Source organism: Penaeus chinensis, chromosome 9, assembly GCF_019202785.1.
Source record: "Penaeus chinensis breed Huanghai No. 1 chromosome 9, ASM1920278v2, whole genome shotgun sequence".
Taxonomy (NCBI): domain Eukaryota; kingdom Metazoa; phylum Arthropoda; class Malacostraca; order Decapoda; family Penaeidae; genus Penaeus; species Penaeus chinensis.
The window spans coordinates 32918408-32933407 of record NC_061827.1 but is presented as its reverse complement, the minus strand read 5'-3'; the positions used below and the strand labels follow the sequence as shown (position 1 = coordinate 32933407).

At 43.6% G+C, this 15000-nt stretch overlaps 5 non-coding genes across 5 annotated transcripts; 3 read left to right on the top strand and 2 right to left on the bottom strand.

Moving 5' to 3' along the window:
• Positions 1 to 3042: 3042 nt before the first annotated feature.
• On the top strand, positions 3043 to 3115 carry Trnam-cau. The gene has a single exon. It is a non-coding gene; the product is annotated as a tRNA-Met (tRNA).
• A 1952-nt stretch (positions 3116 to 5067) lies between these two features.
• Trnam-cau lies at positions 5068 to 5140 on the bottom strand. Its single transcript has one exon. It is a non-coding gene; the product is annotated as a tRNA-Met (tRNA).
• A 2285-nt stretch (positions 5141 to 7425) lies between these two features.
• Positions 7426 to 7498, top strand: Trnam-cau. The gene has a single exon. It is a non-coding gene; the product is annotated as a tRNA-Met (tRNA).
• Positions 7499 to 10241: 2743 nt separating this feature from the next.
• Positions 10242 to 10314, bottom strand: Trnam-cau. The gene has a single exon. It is a non-coding gene; the product is annotated as a tRNA-Met (tRNA).
• A 2847-nt stretch (positions 10315 to 13161) lies between these two features.
• Trnam-cau lies at positions 13162 to 13234 on the top strand. The gene has a single exon. It is a non-coding gene; the product is annotated as a tRNA-Met (tRNA).
• The last annotated feature ends 1766 nt before the right edge of the window (positions 13235 to 15000 follow it).

Below are 15000 nucleotides of genomic sequence, written 5' to 3'. Positions count from 1 at the left end.
TCTTTCTCTCTCTCACCTCTTTTCTCTATCACTCATTTATCTATTAGAGCTGGATATCTATAAGTACTCACTGAAAAGGGTAATGAATATTCCATTGTTTTAGACAAAAACAGGAAGGTAATTTTAAAACTCTCCGGGAAATCGACTCCCTGTTTCATTTCATCGCAAGGGTGATGCAGTCAGAAATTTTGCTAAACTTAAGTCATCTAGCATAAATCATGCACTATACTGTGATTATTATACAATAATAGCACTGATAAGAATGATGATAAGAGTAAGAATAATAATAATTGCAATAATAGTATCCATAATGATAATGATGATAATGACTATGATAGAATTAATAATAGTAATGACCATAATAATGAAGATAATGATAAAGATAATAATAATACTCATAATAATGATGATGATGATAAGGACAATGTTAGCAGTAAAGATAGTAGCAACGATAATATTGATGATGATGATAAGGATGATAACAATGATAGTGATAATAATAATATCAACAATGATAAAAATAATGATAATGATAATAATAATAATAGATAATGATGATAATAACGATAAGGATAGTAACAAAACTGATGATTAGCATAGTAATGATATACATGATGTTGTTTATGAGCATAATAAAATTGATAAGGATACACTAAAGGGGAAGGACAAACAGACAGAGAAAGGGATTTCGTAAGAGGGGGGGGGGGGAGGAGAACGAGTTTGTAATATGCAAAGCAATCCACCAAACACAAGTCTCCTCCCAGGAGCGTCGAAGGGCAGCAGCATCTGCCCGCCCCTTCCTGAGGGAGGCTCGTGATTGGTGGGTCGCTTGTGCAGTGCGCGGGCACGGCTTCTGTTGCACAAATTGATCACGCGAAAGACGGGATAAAAACAGCCCAACTTTGTATGACGTCATCAAAGCTTTCCCCCACTCTCTTTTTCTATGTATTGGTCAAAGATGATCATTGCATCTTATTCTTTTTTACTGCCTCTCTACGTCTGCTACTCTCGATCTGTCTATCTATCTATTTATCTATCACTACGATTTCACAAAAGCATTAATTCTGTCTGCTCCTTTCACACTTTCCTCTCACTCTTCTTTTTCGATAATATTTAGATTTTTCAGTTTACTACCATTCCATTCACCCCACTCTCCCTCTCTTCTTTCTATCTCCTTTCTATCTCTCTATTATATCCTCTCCCTCTCTTCCTCTTTCCCTCCTTTGGCTTGAATCTCTCTCTTTCTCTCTCTCTCTCTCTCTCTCTCTCTCTCTCTCTCTCTCTCTCTCTCTCTCTCTCTCTCTCTCTCTCTCTCTCTCTCTCTCTCTCTCTCTCTCTCTCTCTCTCTCTCTCTCTCTCTCTCTCTCTCTCTCTCTCTCTCTCTTTCTCTTAAGTGCCTCTCTCTTTTCGACTCTATCTATATATCGATCGATCTCTCGATCTAGCTGTCTATATATATATATATATATATATATATATATATATATATATATATATATATATATATATATATCAGCTCAATGTCTATCTATCTGTCCGTCTTCCTATCTAAATGTCTATCTATCTAGCTAGCTACCTAGATAGATAGATAGGGAGAGAGGGAGAGAGAGAGAGAGAGAGAGAGAGAGAGAGAGAGAGAGAGAGAGAGAGAGAGAGAGAGAGAGAGAGAGAGAGAGAGAGAGAGATATGCAAACCGGGGGGAAAGGGAATAGTAGTAAACTGAGGAAACGAGGAACGGGCGGGAAGGGAAATGGGAGCATGGAAGGGCAAGCAGAGAGAGAGAGCTTTTGTGACGTCATACGAACTTGAGCTGTTTTTATGCCGTCTTTCGAGTGATCAATTTGTGCAACAGAAGCCGTGCCCGCGTGTTGCACAAGCGACCCACCAATCACGAGCCTCCCTCAAGGGGCGGGCAGATACTGCTGCCCTTCGATGCTCCTCCTTCTCCAGAGAGGAGACCTGCGATTGGTGGATCGCTTTTGCAGAGCAGACTATTGCACAAATTGATCACAGGAAAGGTGATGCAAAAAACGTCCAAGTTTGGATGACGTCACAAAAGCTTCCTCTACCGGATTCTGATTCAGTTTCTCTCTCTATCTCTCTCTCTCTCTCTCTCTCTCTCTCTCTCTCTCTCTCTCTCTCTCTCTCTCTCTCTCTCTCTCTCTCTCTCTCTCTCTCTCTTTCTCTTTCTCTCTCTCTCTCTCCCTCTCTCTCTCTCTCTCTCTCTCTCTCTCTCTCTCTCTGTGTGTGTGTGTGTGTGTGTGTGTGTGTGTGTTTCTTTTATTGATGAACCATACAATATACACTTCTAGAAATATATAGAATGAACAATAATGATACCCATTAGCATCAAGATCAATTAATCTTTGTTTGTTTAACTTCGAAGGGCACTTTTTGTGAAACAATTGTTTGCGTGTCCTCATTTTCTTGTGTATGTGTGTTTAGGTTTGTATGTGTGTGTATGTGTGTGGCACCAAGCAACTCTGTCGCTGGGTTGCCAACTAGTGTCTCCCAAAGGAAAACCTCTATGCATATATTAACGGTGTAGCTCTTTGTTTCCCAAAAGTTTTCCCCTATGAATTTCTGTGACGCTTTGGGATTTTTTACGGCAACTTTCTTGTAATGACTGTGCAGCAGACTATACTATAATTCCATATCTTATAAATCCATTATAAATCTACGTATATTCCTCTCCATGATTCATATGTGAGAACTAGTCTACTACAATTAATAAGAATGGTCATGGTTTCTCAGCAAGTTTATTCTAGATATTTCCTCAGCATTATGTATATGTGTGTATGTGTGTGTGTACCTGTGTATGGCTGAAGTGATCCCCCAATCACGAGGCTCCATCAGGAAGGGGCGGGCAGATGCTGCTGCCCTTCGACGCTCCTCCTCCTCCTGGGGAGAGACGCAATTAGTGGACCGCTTTTCCAATCAACATGCAAGAACTATTGCACGGAAAACGGCGCAGAGAGTCTGAAAGACGTCACAGTTTCTTGAAGCCTTTGAATTTACTAATAGTCTTCATATTCCAATATCGCCTCGATGGCGCAGTAGGCAGCGCGTGAGTCTCATAATCTCAAGGTCGTGAGTTCGACCCTCACTCGGGGCAAGGATTTTGAGCGAGGAGTCAAAGGAACACGAAGCCCAGACCCCGTTGTTTCCTCGAAGGGAATCTCACTCCACGGGGTTTTAATGTCTCATGCACTCATTTCTCTATTTCTTTTTTCTCTATCTATCTAAACATCTATCTATCTACCTACCTTCTTATCTACCTACCTATACATCTATCTATCTATTTATTATTAGTCTGCCATTGTTATTCAAATATGCAAACTTATTGTTTATTCGATGTCCACTACGGTAGTTCATGTAGTTCAATTTCGTGTCCAATTCTATTTGTCAGATGCTTATCTTGCCGCAGACATCAAATGAATGAACGATTCCTCTGGTAGAGAAGTGGGAGAGAGAGGGGGAGAGGGAGAAGAGTGAGAGAGAGAGGGGGGGAGAGGGAGGGAGGGATAAGAAAGAATGAGAGAGAGTGAGTGAGAAAGGGGAGGGGGGAATGGGTCTGGCCCACTGAGGAATCAGTGGGAACTTTGTGACGTCATCTGAAGTGTGAGAGTGTAAGCGAGAAAGGAGAGGAGGCAGATTGGTCTGGCACACTTCTCGTGACGTCATCCAAACTTGGCCACTTTTTGCACCGTCTTTCGTGTGATCAATTTGTGCAATAGTCTGCCCTCAAAATTGCAGAAGCGATCCACCAATCGCAAGTCTCTTCCCAGAGGAGGAGGAGCGTCGAAGGGCAGCAGCATGTGACCGCCCCTTCCTGAGGGAGGCTCGTGATTGGTGGGTCATTTCTATAGCACGCGAGCACGGCTTCTGTTGCACAAATTGATCACGCGAAAGACGGGGTAAAAAACTGCCCTAACTTCGTATGACGTCATAAAAGCTTCCTTTTCCCTGCTTTTCTTTCGTTTCCTCCTTTCTCTTCCCCATTCACTTTTCGTTTCTCCTTTATATATCTGTGTTTCTGTTTCTCTACTATTCCATTTTAATCTTTCTCGCTTCTTTCCTCATACTATCCTCCATTTCCTCTTTTTCTATCCTTTTTGCTTATTCTACCTTTGCCTCTTCCTCCCTCCCCCTTGCTCTTTCCTTCTCTCTCTAACCCTTCCCCTTTTTCATCTTCTCTCCCTCTTCCTCTTCCCTTTCCTTCCTTCATCTCGCTGTATCTCCACTACTTTCTTCCTGTTTTTTTCACACCTCTTTCTCTCAGTTCTCTCTCTCTCTCTCTCTCTCTCTCTCTCTCTCTCTCTCTCTCTCTCTCTCTCTCTCTCTCTCTCTCTCTCTCTCTCTCTCTCTCTCTTTCTGTGTGCCTGTTCACATCTATCTATCTTTGTATCTGTTCATCTTCCAATATGTTTGTCTGTTTCTTACTTTGTGTGTCTGTCTGTCTCTCTCTCACTCTCTCTCTCAAACACGCACATACGCATACATTATCTGTGTGTGTGTCCTTCTTTCCCTTAAAGAGATGGTTATGTCGGAAATATGGCGATTTTCCTGCTGGAATGTACAGATCGAACATACAATAACATTTTCGTCAGCATCTGGTGGACCACAACTAAACCCGCGTCCTTGTCACTAAGAGCTTGGCGGAGCTGGTTACCCTCCTCCATTTAATTTCCTTCCCACGCGCCGACAACCTGATTTATTTGTGGGCAAGTTGGTGCGGCTGCCCTCCGCCCGTGCCGACAAGGCGATGTTTAAACGTTGACGGTGATAAAAGGAGAAGGGGGAGAAAAGCAAGAGAGAGCGAGAAAGCTTTTGTGATGTCAAACAATTATTTTGGCCTCATTGGAAGTACGAAAGTAAAGAATGAGAGAAGATAGAAATAAAGAGTAAAGAGTAATTGAAGGAATGACCATGACACAAAGATGAAAATAAAGAAGCTGAAAAAAAAAAATCAAAACGCCGTGCTGTTACCAAAGTGGAGTGCGCTTACTTTCAAGAAAACAACGGTTTCTGGGCTTCGTGTTCCCTTGACTCCACGCTCAAAATCCTTGCCCCGAGTGAGGATCGAACTCACGACCTTGAGATTATGAGACTCACGCGCTGCCTACTGCGCCATCGAGGCGGTGTTCTTCTAAGGAAGCCATCGATCCATTGATAGTAAAAGAATCCATGAAGCTAAGAGAACGATAAGTTAGCCTGACAGTTCAGATCTTATGGCGTCTGCCGGGACGACAAATAAAAGATAAAGGATAATCAAGAAAGAGAAAGGGGGGATTGAAAAAGGAAAGAGATTGAGAAAGAGAGAGAAAAAAACAGACAGACAGAAAGGAGGAGAGAGAGTGAAACGAGATAGGTCTATGAATGTGCAGTGCAAGCTTTAGTCTGATTTGTGAACTGCAGCGCCAGCTACGATGTCCATGAGGACAGAGGCCGTGGAAGGCGGTTCAGCACCCGGAGTGGAGAGCGACCGCGGCGATGCGAGTCATCTCCCGGCAGCCAAAGACTCCTATCACAGATTGCATGAAGCATGTGCATTAACAAATCCTGCTAAAAAAAATGGAGCCCAAGAGGTGGCAGCTCCAGTGCGGGAGCTGAGGCAGGAGATGTTGACGCTGCGGCGGCCGGGAGAGAACTGAACTCCCAAGAGGAGGAGGAGCGTCGAAGGGGAGCAGCATCTGCCCGCCCCTTTCTGAGGGAGACTGGTGGGAAGTGATTGGTGGGTCACTTCTGCAATGTACGGCCTCGGTTTCGGTTGCACAAATTGATCACTCGAAAGACGGGGTAAAAACAGCACAAGTTTGTATGACGTCACAAAAGCCTTCCCTTTCCTTCCTTCTTCCTCTATTTACTTGTCTTTCAGATTATCTACCATTTCATTTTCATCTCTCTCGCTTCTTTCCTCTTTCCCTCTGCCTGATTCCTGTTCTCATTCTCCGGTCCACTCTCTTTATCTATGTATGAAATTTAGATGCCCATTAGCTTTAGCTTCAGCTATCTATCTATGTCTTTTCGAATCTCTCTCTCTCTCTCTATCTGTCTATCTATCTACCTGTCTATTTATCTATCTATCTCTATCTATCTAACCATCTATTTATCTATCTATCTCTATATCTGTCTGTCTACTATATATTTATCTGTTCTTTCATCTGTCTTTCTATCTTAATATATATTTCTCTGACCACCATTTATTTATCTATTTCGTCATCTGTCTGTCTTTTTATCTCTGTATCTTTTTAGCTTTATAGGGAAGTAGAATGAGAGAGGGGGGGGAGGCCAAACCGATAGGGAGAGAAAATGGAATAAAGAGGGAAAGAGGAAGGATATAAAAGAGATGATAAGGATGATAGAGACAGAAAAAGAGGAAACGGGAGATAATGAGAGAAAGGCGAGAAGGAGAGAGGGGGGGATGGAATAGTAGGAAATTGAAAAACTGAACTATCAGCGAAGGAGCGTGGGTCGGGGAGGGAAAGGAGAGCATGAAAGGAGCAGGCAGAGAGAGAGCTTTTGTGACGTCATACAAACTTGGGCTGTTTTTATCCCCTCTTTCGCGTGATCAATTTGTGCAACAGAAGCCGTGCCCGCGTGTTGCACAAGTCATCCACCAATCACGAGCCTCCCTCGGGAAGGGGCGGGGAGATGCTGCTGCCCTTCGACGCGTCCCTTCTCGTAATGACTTCGTGACGCAGACTTTTAACATTTTGATCGGTGGGTATTCATTGGTATGATAGTTTTAGGGCATAAAAGAAAATACTGAGGTACTGAATATTATAATCCCATACCTTATTGTATATATTACAGTGGTCATGCTAGAACCGGTAAGTACCGTTATAAATCCAAGGATGTTCATCTCCATGATTCACTTGTGAAAATTAGTCTTCCACGCCTGAGCAGTTAGCCAGGTGGTAAATAAAGAACTAAACTAAACTAAAATCAGTTTATTATACTTAATAAAAATTATCACGAAAAAAAAATCATAATGTTTTGACGGATCATAACGCATGACGGAAATTAATACAAATCAAGCTAATTTCAACCTTATATTGAAATTGGTCGAGGCCACGTAACAAACTTGCGTCTGTAAAGTAACTATTTCAATCTACCCCTTTTCCCACTCCTCCTTACGTTCCTCTGATTTAAGTCTACTTATTTCTTGATCGAACATTTGTTTTTCATATGCGTGTGTGTGTGTGTGTGCCTGTATGTCTGAAGTGACCCACCAATCACGAGCCTCCCTCAGGAAGGGCGGGCAGGTGCTGTTGCCCCTCGACGCTCCTCCTCCTGGGAGGAGACGCAATTAGATCGCTTTTGCAATCCACAGGCAAGAACTATTGTACGAACTGATCACACGGAAGACGACAAAATTTCTTGAAGCCTTTGAATTACTATTATTCTCGGTAGAGCAATATCGCCTCGATGGCGCAGTAGGCAGCGCGTGAGTCTCATAATCTCAAGGTCGTGAGTTCGATCCTCACTCGGGGCAAGGATTTTGAGCGAGGAGTCAAGGGAACACGAAGCCCAGAAACCACTTTAGCAACAGGACGGCGTTTTAATCCTTCTATATTTAATCTACTAATTTTCCTCTCTATCTTCCCTATTACTTCTATTATCTTACACTCATTTTCTTTTGTTTTTTCTATCTAATCATCTATCTGTCTACCTACCAACTTATCTACCTACTTATATATCTATCTGTTTATTATTAGTCTGTCATTGTTATTCAAATATGCATACTTATTGTTTATTCCATCTACCCATTGTGATAGTTAATGCCGGTCACTTCTAAATATGGTTCATCAATTTCTTATCCTATTCTATTTGTCAGATGCTTATCTTGCCGCAGACATCAAATGAATGAACGATTCCTCTGGTAGAAAAAAAAAATTGGGGGAGGGGGAAGGGAGAAGTGTGTAAGAGTGAGAGCGAGAGGGAAAGAGAGAGGGGGAGGGAGAAGCGTGTGTTAGAGAGAGAGAGAGAGAGGGAGAAAGAGAAAGAGAGGGGAGGGAGGGAGAAGAAAGAGATAGAGAGAATGAGAAGGGGGGGGGGGATGGATCTGGCCCACTGAGGAATCAGTGGGAACTTTGTGACGTCATCCAAACTTACCCACTTTTTGCACCATCTTTCGTGTGATCAATTTGCGCAATGGTCTGGTCTGTGAATTGCAGAAACAATCCACCAATCGCAAGTCTCTTCCCAGAGGAGGAGGAGCGTCGAAGGGCAGCATCATGTGACCGCCCCTTCCTGAGGGAGGCTCGTGATTGTTGGGTCATTTCTATAGCACGCGAGCACAGCTTCTGTTGCACAAATTGATCACGCGAAAGACGGGGTAAAAACAGTCCAAGTTTGTATGACGTCATAAAAGCTTCCTTTTCCCAGCTTTTCTTTCGTTTCCTCCTTTCTCTTCCCCATTCACTTTTCGTTTCTCCTCTATATATCTGTTTTTCTGTTTATCTACTATTCTATTTTAATCTCTTTCGATTCTTTCCTCATATTCTCAATTTCCTCTTTTTCTATCCTTTTTGCTTATTCCATCTTTGCCTTCCTCCCTCCCCCTTGCTCCTTCTTTCTCTCTCTAACCCTTCCTCTCTTTCATCTTCTCTCCCTCTTCCTCTTTCCTTTCCTTCCTTCATCTCGCTGTATCTCCACTACTTTCTTCCTGGTTTCTTCACATCTCTTTCTCTCAGTTTTCTTTCACTCTCTCTCTCTTTCTGTCTACATCTATCTATCTGTGTATATGTTCATCTTTCAATATGTTTGTTTGTTTCTGTCTTTGTCTGTCTCTTCTCTTTCCCTACTTCTTTCTTTCATTCTCTCCCCCACTCACTTCTTCCTCTATTTACCTGTCTTTCAGTTATCTACCATTTATTTGCATTTCTCTCGCTTCTTTCCTCTTTCCCTCTGCCTGATTCCTTTGTTTTCATTCTCTGGTCCACTTTCTTTATCTATATATGAAAACTAGATGCCCATTGGCTTTAACTTTAGCTATCTATCTATCTGTCTTTTCGTATCTCTCTCTCTCTCTCTTCGGGAAGGGAAAAGAGAGAATGAAAGGAGCATGCAGAGAGAAAGCTTTAGTGACGTCATACAAACTTGGGCTGTTTTTATCCCCTCTTTCGCGTGATCAATTTGTGCAAATGAAGCCGTGCCCGCGTGTTGCACAAGTCATCCACCAATCACGATCCTCCCTCAGGAAGGGGCGGGGCAGATGCTGCTGCCCTTCGACGCTCCTCCTCGCGATTGGTAGATCGGTTTTTGGAATTCGCAAAGCAGAATATTGCTCTCTCTCTCTCTCTCTCTCTCTCTCTCTCTCTCTCTCTCTCTCTCTCTCTCTCTCTCTCTCTCTCTCTCTCTCTCTCTCTCTCTCTCTCTCTCTATCTTTCTCTCTCTCTCTCTCTCTCTCTCTCTCTCTCTCTCTCTCTCTCTCTCTCTCTCTCTCTCTCTCTCTCTCTCTCTCTCTCTCTCTCTCTCTCACGAAGAGGAGTGTCGAAGGGCGGCAGCATCTGCCCGCCCCTCCACTTCTGTTGCACAAATTGATCACGCGAAAGACGGCTTAAAAGCAATTCAGTTTCTTCATTGCTTCACCCGCTGGATCTGTTTCTTTCTCTTTGCCTTTCTTGGTTCATTCTTTCTCATTTTCTCTCCCTACATGTATGACCGTTCGCGCGTGTGTGTGTGTGTGTGTGTGTGTGTGTGTGTGTGTGTGTGTGTGTGTGTGTGTGTGTGTGTGTACGCGTCTTTTCTAAACTTTAGCCATTCCACATGACCAATTAATATCTATTTATTTTATTTCGAAGGGTACTTTTTGTGAAACATTTGTTTGTGTCTCATTAATTGCTTGAGTCTGCACCTTTACTCATACATTATCCACTTACAATTAGCTTTTGTGCGGCGGTTCTCTCCTGTGAATTTCTGTAACGCCTTATGATAATTTATCCTCTGAAATGCATCGCAAGCGCCATTTGATCGGTAGGTATTCATTGGTATGATAGTTTTAGGGCATAAAAGAAAATACTAATATACTGAATATTATACCCCTCCCTTCTCTCTTCTTCCCTGCCTCTACTTCTTTCCTTTCCTTCCTTCATCTCGCTGTTTCCCCCCTATTTTCTTTCTTACTTCTCCATACGTCTTTCTCTGTTTTCTGTTGCCAAAGTGGAGTGCGATTCCCTTCAAGGAAACAACGGTTTCTGGGCTTCGTGTTCCCTTGACTCCTCACTCAAAATCCTTGCCCCGAGTGAGGATCGAACTCACGACCTTGAGATTATGAGACTCACGCGCTGCCTACTGCGCCATCGAGGCCATGTTCCTCAAGAAAGAGAAAGGGGAGATTGAAAGAGAAGAAAAGAAATAGGCAGAGACAGAAAGGGACGAGTGAGAGGAAAGCGAGTTAGGTCTATGAATGTGCAGTGTATGCTTTAACTTTTTTTTAGCTCCGGAAGTATTTTATCTATTCATTTATAGAAAAGTTTGAATATTCATTCAGGTGGAATCGAATATTCTTTTCGCTGGAGTCAGGAACTCGCAGCCCGTCCTGGCCCCATTCCGGCAGCGCCATCCATGATGTCCACGAGTCCTGTTACGGCGACTCGACATCCGCCGACGCCTCGCCCTCTTCATCTCTCCTCTTGTCGAAGGCCAGGTAAGTGGTCGCCTCCGGAGCCGGCCGGAGGCCGTGGTTGGACCCCCCAGTTCCACCCAGACGCTTGGTCCTCCGCAAGACACCCCAGCCAGTCCCTCAGGCAGCTACTGACGAGCCCCATGAAAAATCGAGGAGAAAAGGGAGAAGAGGCCGTGGAAGGCGGTTCAAACCCGGAAACACTGACGAGGCACCACCTTCAAAAACTGCGAGAAACCCCTGGATCCAGAGGTAGGAGAGGGGAGCGACCCCGGCAATGTGAATTGTCTCCCGGCAATCGGAGACTATCACATGAACAGTAACAAATCCTGGCAAAGAAGTGGAGCCCAAGAGGTGGCAGCTCCAACGCAAGAGCTGAGGCAGAAGTCCAGGAGATGTTAACGCTGCGGCGGCCGGGAGAGAAGTGGCCCGCAGAAACGATCCACGAATCACAAGTCTCTTCCCAGGAGGAGGAGGAGCGTCGAAGGGCAGCATCATCTGCCCGCCCCTTCCTGATGGAGGCTCGTGATTGGTGAGTTACTTTTGTGATGTGTGGCCACGGTCTCTGTTGCACAAATTGATCACGCGGAAGACGGCATAAAAACAATACAAGTTTATATGACGTCACAAAGTTTTCCCTCTGCCTGCTCCTTTCTTTTATTCTCTGCCGCACTCACTTTCTTCCTCTGTTCACCTGTCTTTCAGTTTATCTAATACTCCATTTTATCTCGCTTCTTTCCTATTTCCCTCTACCTGTTTCTTTTTCTAATTCTCTCTTCTCCCCCCTCCCACTCTCTTTATCTATAAAAACTCTTTCTCTTTCTCTCTCTCCCTCTCCGACTGCCACTCTCAAATTCCTCGTCAGCTTTTCTCTCTTTCTTCGTCTCTCACATTATCCATTTATCTCTCTATTTACCATCTATCTATCTGTTTATTCATCTGTCCGTTTTTCAATCCATCTGTCTATCACTCTATCTATCTAAGGAAGGAGTGAGAGAGAGAGGGCAAAAGAGCGAAAGAGAGAAGGTGAGAAAATGGGGAGAATATGGGAAACAGAGGGAGAGAGAACGATTAAATTTAGATTATATAGACAGAAAGAGAGAAAACGGGAGATAATGAGAGAAAGGCGAGAGGGAGACATAGGGCTGGGAATGGAAAAGTAGTAAACTGAAAAAAACGATATATCAGTGAAGAAGGATAAAGTCGGGAAAGGGAAAGGTGGAAAATGAAAAAAAGAGAGACAAAGCGAGAGGTTTTGTGACGCCATACAGACTTGGGCTATTTATCGCGTATTTTACGTGATCAGTTTGTGCAATAGAAACCATACCTGTGAAATCACGAGCCTCCACCAATCACGAGTCTCGCTTAGGAGAAGACTTGCGATTGGTGGATCGCTTTTGAAATTCGCAAAGCAGAGTATTGCACAAATTGATCACATAAAAGACGGCGTAAAAAGTTTGGATGACGTCATAAAAGCTTCCACTACCGACTTCTGACAAATTTTCTCCTCTCTCTCTCTCTCTCTCTCTCTCTCTCTGTCTCTCTCTCTCTCTCTGTCTCGCTCTGTCTCTGTCTCTGTCTCTGCCTCTCTCTCTCTCTCTCTCTCTCTCTCTCTCTCTCTCTCTCTCTCTCTCTCTCTCTCTCTCTCTCTCTCTCTCTCTCTCTCTCTCTCTCTCTCTCTCTCTCTCTCTCTCTCTCTTTCTCTCTCTCTCTCTCCCGGGAAGAGGAGCGTCGAAGGGCGGCAGCATCTGACCGCCCTTCACTTCTTGGCCAGGCTTCTAACTTTCTTGGTTCATTCTTTCTCATTTTCTCTCTCTACATGCACGAGCGAGTGTGTGTGTGTGTGTGTGTGTGTGTCTCACCAAAGTTCTCTCCTAGGAATTTCTGTAACGCCTTATGATCATTTTTACAACAACTTTGTGCAGCAGAATTTTGACCCATGAAATACATCGGTGGTTTACATCGCAAAGCGTCATTTAATCGGTAGGTAATCATTAGGACATAAAATATAAATGCTAATACACTGAATACCATAATCCCACACCTTATTCTATTATATATTACAGTGCCCCTACCAGAACCGGTGAAGACCATTATAAATCTACGGATATCCATCTCCATGATTCACACGTGAGACCTAGTCTACTTTCCTGAATAAAAATGGTCATGATTTCTCAGCAAGCTTATTCTAGATATTTTTCTCAGTACGCATAACAGAAAAAAATACAAATCAATATAATCTTAACCTTACATTAAGAAAGGTGTGTGTGTTTGTATGTATGTATGTGTGTGCGTGTATGTGTGTGTGTGTGTGTGTGGCTCAATGACCCACCAATCACCAGCCTCCCTCAGGAAGGGGAGGGCAGATGCTGCTGCCCTTCGACGCTCCTCCTCCTGGGAAGAGACGCAATTGGTGGATCGTTTTTGCAATCCACAGGCAAGAACCATTGCATGAACTGATTACACAAAAGACAGCACAATGATGTTACAATTTCTTGAAGCATTTGAAGTTACTAATCTCTTGAAACATCGCCTCGATGGCGCAGTAGGCAGCGCGTGAGTCTCATAATCTCAAGGTCGTGAGTTCGATCCTCACTCGGGGCAAGGGTTTTGAGCGAGGAGTAAAGGGAACACAAAGCCCAGAAACCACTCTGGTAACAGGAGTTTTAATGTCTCTATATTTAATCTACTAATTTTTTCTCTCTACCTTCGCCATCGCTCTTACTCAATCTTGCAATTTCTCTACTTCATTTCCTTTCTATATCTATCTATTCATCTTTCTATCTATCTGTTTTTGTTATCTAGTCTGTTCTTGTTATTCAAATATGCACACTAATTGTTTATTCCATCTATCCACTGCGATAGTTCATGCCAGGCATCAACTTCATATATTATTCTATTTGTCAGATGTTTATCTTGCCGCAGACATTAAATTAACAAACGATTCCTTGGTCAGAAAGAGAGAGAGAGAAAGATAGATAGATAGATAGAGAGAGAGAGAGAGGGGGAGAGAGAGAGAGAGAGAGAGAGAGAGAGAGAGAGAGAGAGAGAGAGAGAGAGAGAGAGAGAGAGAGAGAGGGAAGGAGGGAGGGAGGGAGGGAGAAGAGAGAGATTGTGTGTGTGTGTGAGAGAGAGGGAGGGAGGGAGAAAGAGAGAGAGAGAGAGAGAGAGAGAGAGAGAGAGAGAGAGAGAGAGAGAGAAAGAGAGAGAGGGAGGGAGGGAGAGAGAGAGAGAGAGAGTGGAGGAGGGGGAAGGGAGGGAGAAGAGAGTGAGAGAGAGAAAGAGAGAGGAGTGCGAAAGAGAGGGAGAAAAGAGAGTGTGAGAGTGTGAGCGAGAAAGGAGAGGAGGGAGATTGATCTGGCCCACTTTTCGTGACGTCATCCAAACTTGGCTTCTTTTTGCACCGTCTTTCGTGTGATCAATTTGTGCAATAGTCTACTCTGCGATTTGCAGAAGCGATCCACCAATCACAAGTCTCCTCCCAGGAGGAGGAGGGGCATCGAAGGGCAGCAGCATCTGCCCGCCCCTTATAGAGGGAAGCTCATGATTGGTGGGTCATTTGTGCAATACACGGCCACGACTTCTGTTGCACAAATTGATCACATGAAAGACGGGGCAAAAACTGACCAACCTTGTATGACGTCATAAAAGTCTTTCATTTCCCTGCTCTTTCTTTAATTTCCGACTCTCTCTTATCCAGTCATTTTCGTTTTCCTTCTATATATCCATTTTTCCGATCATCTACCATTCCATTTTCACCTCTATCGCTTCTTTACTCATAGTATCCCCATTTCCTCTCTTTCTATCATTTTACCCACCCTTACTAATTTCCCCTTTGCCTCTTCCTCCCTCCCCCTTCTCTCTCTTCTTCCCTTTCCTTCCTTCAACTCGCATCTTCATCTCCATCTATCTATCTATATATTTGTTCTCCATTCAATGTTTGTCTGTCTCTGTCTCTCTCTATCTCTGTCAGTCTGTCTATCTATTTATCTATCTGTCTCTCTGTCTCTATCTATCTATCAGTCTGTCATTCTCTCTCTCTCTCTCTCTCTCTCTCTCTCTCTCTCTCTCTCTCTCTCTCTCTCTCTCTCTCTCTCTCTCTCTCTCTCTCTCTCTCTCTCTCTCTCTCTCTCTCTCTCTCTCTCTCTCTCTTTCTGTCTGTCTCTGTGTCTCTCAGACACATGTACACACTCACATACACCCTGTGTGTGTGTGTGTGTGTTTCTTTCTCTCCCTCCGATACCATTAAAAACTTGGTTATACCGTTTTTTTCAATTCAACTAAAACAAATCTGATGCTTTCCCTGCTGAAATGTAGAATTCGAATATACAACCGATAATATTTTCGTCAGCACCTGGTGGACCATAAGT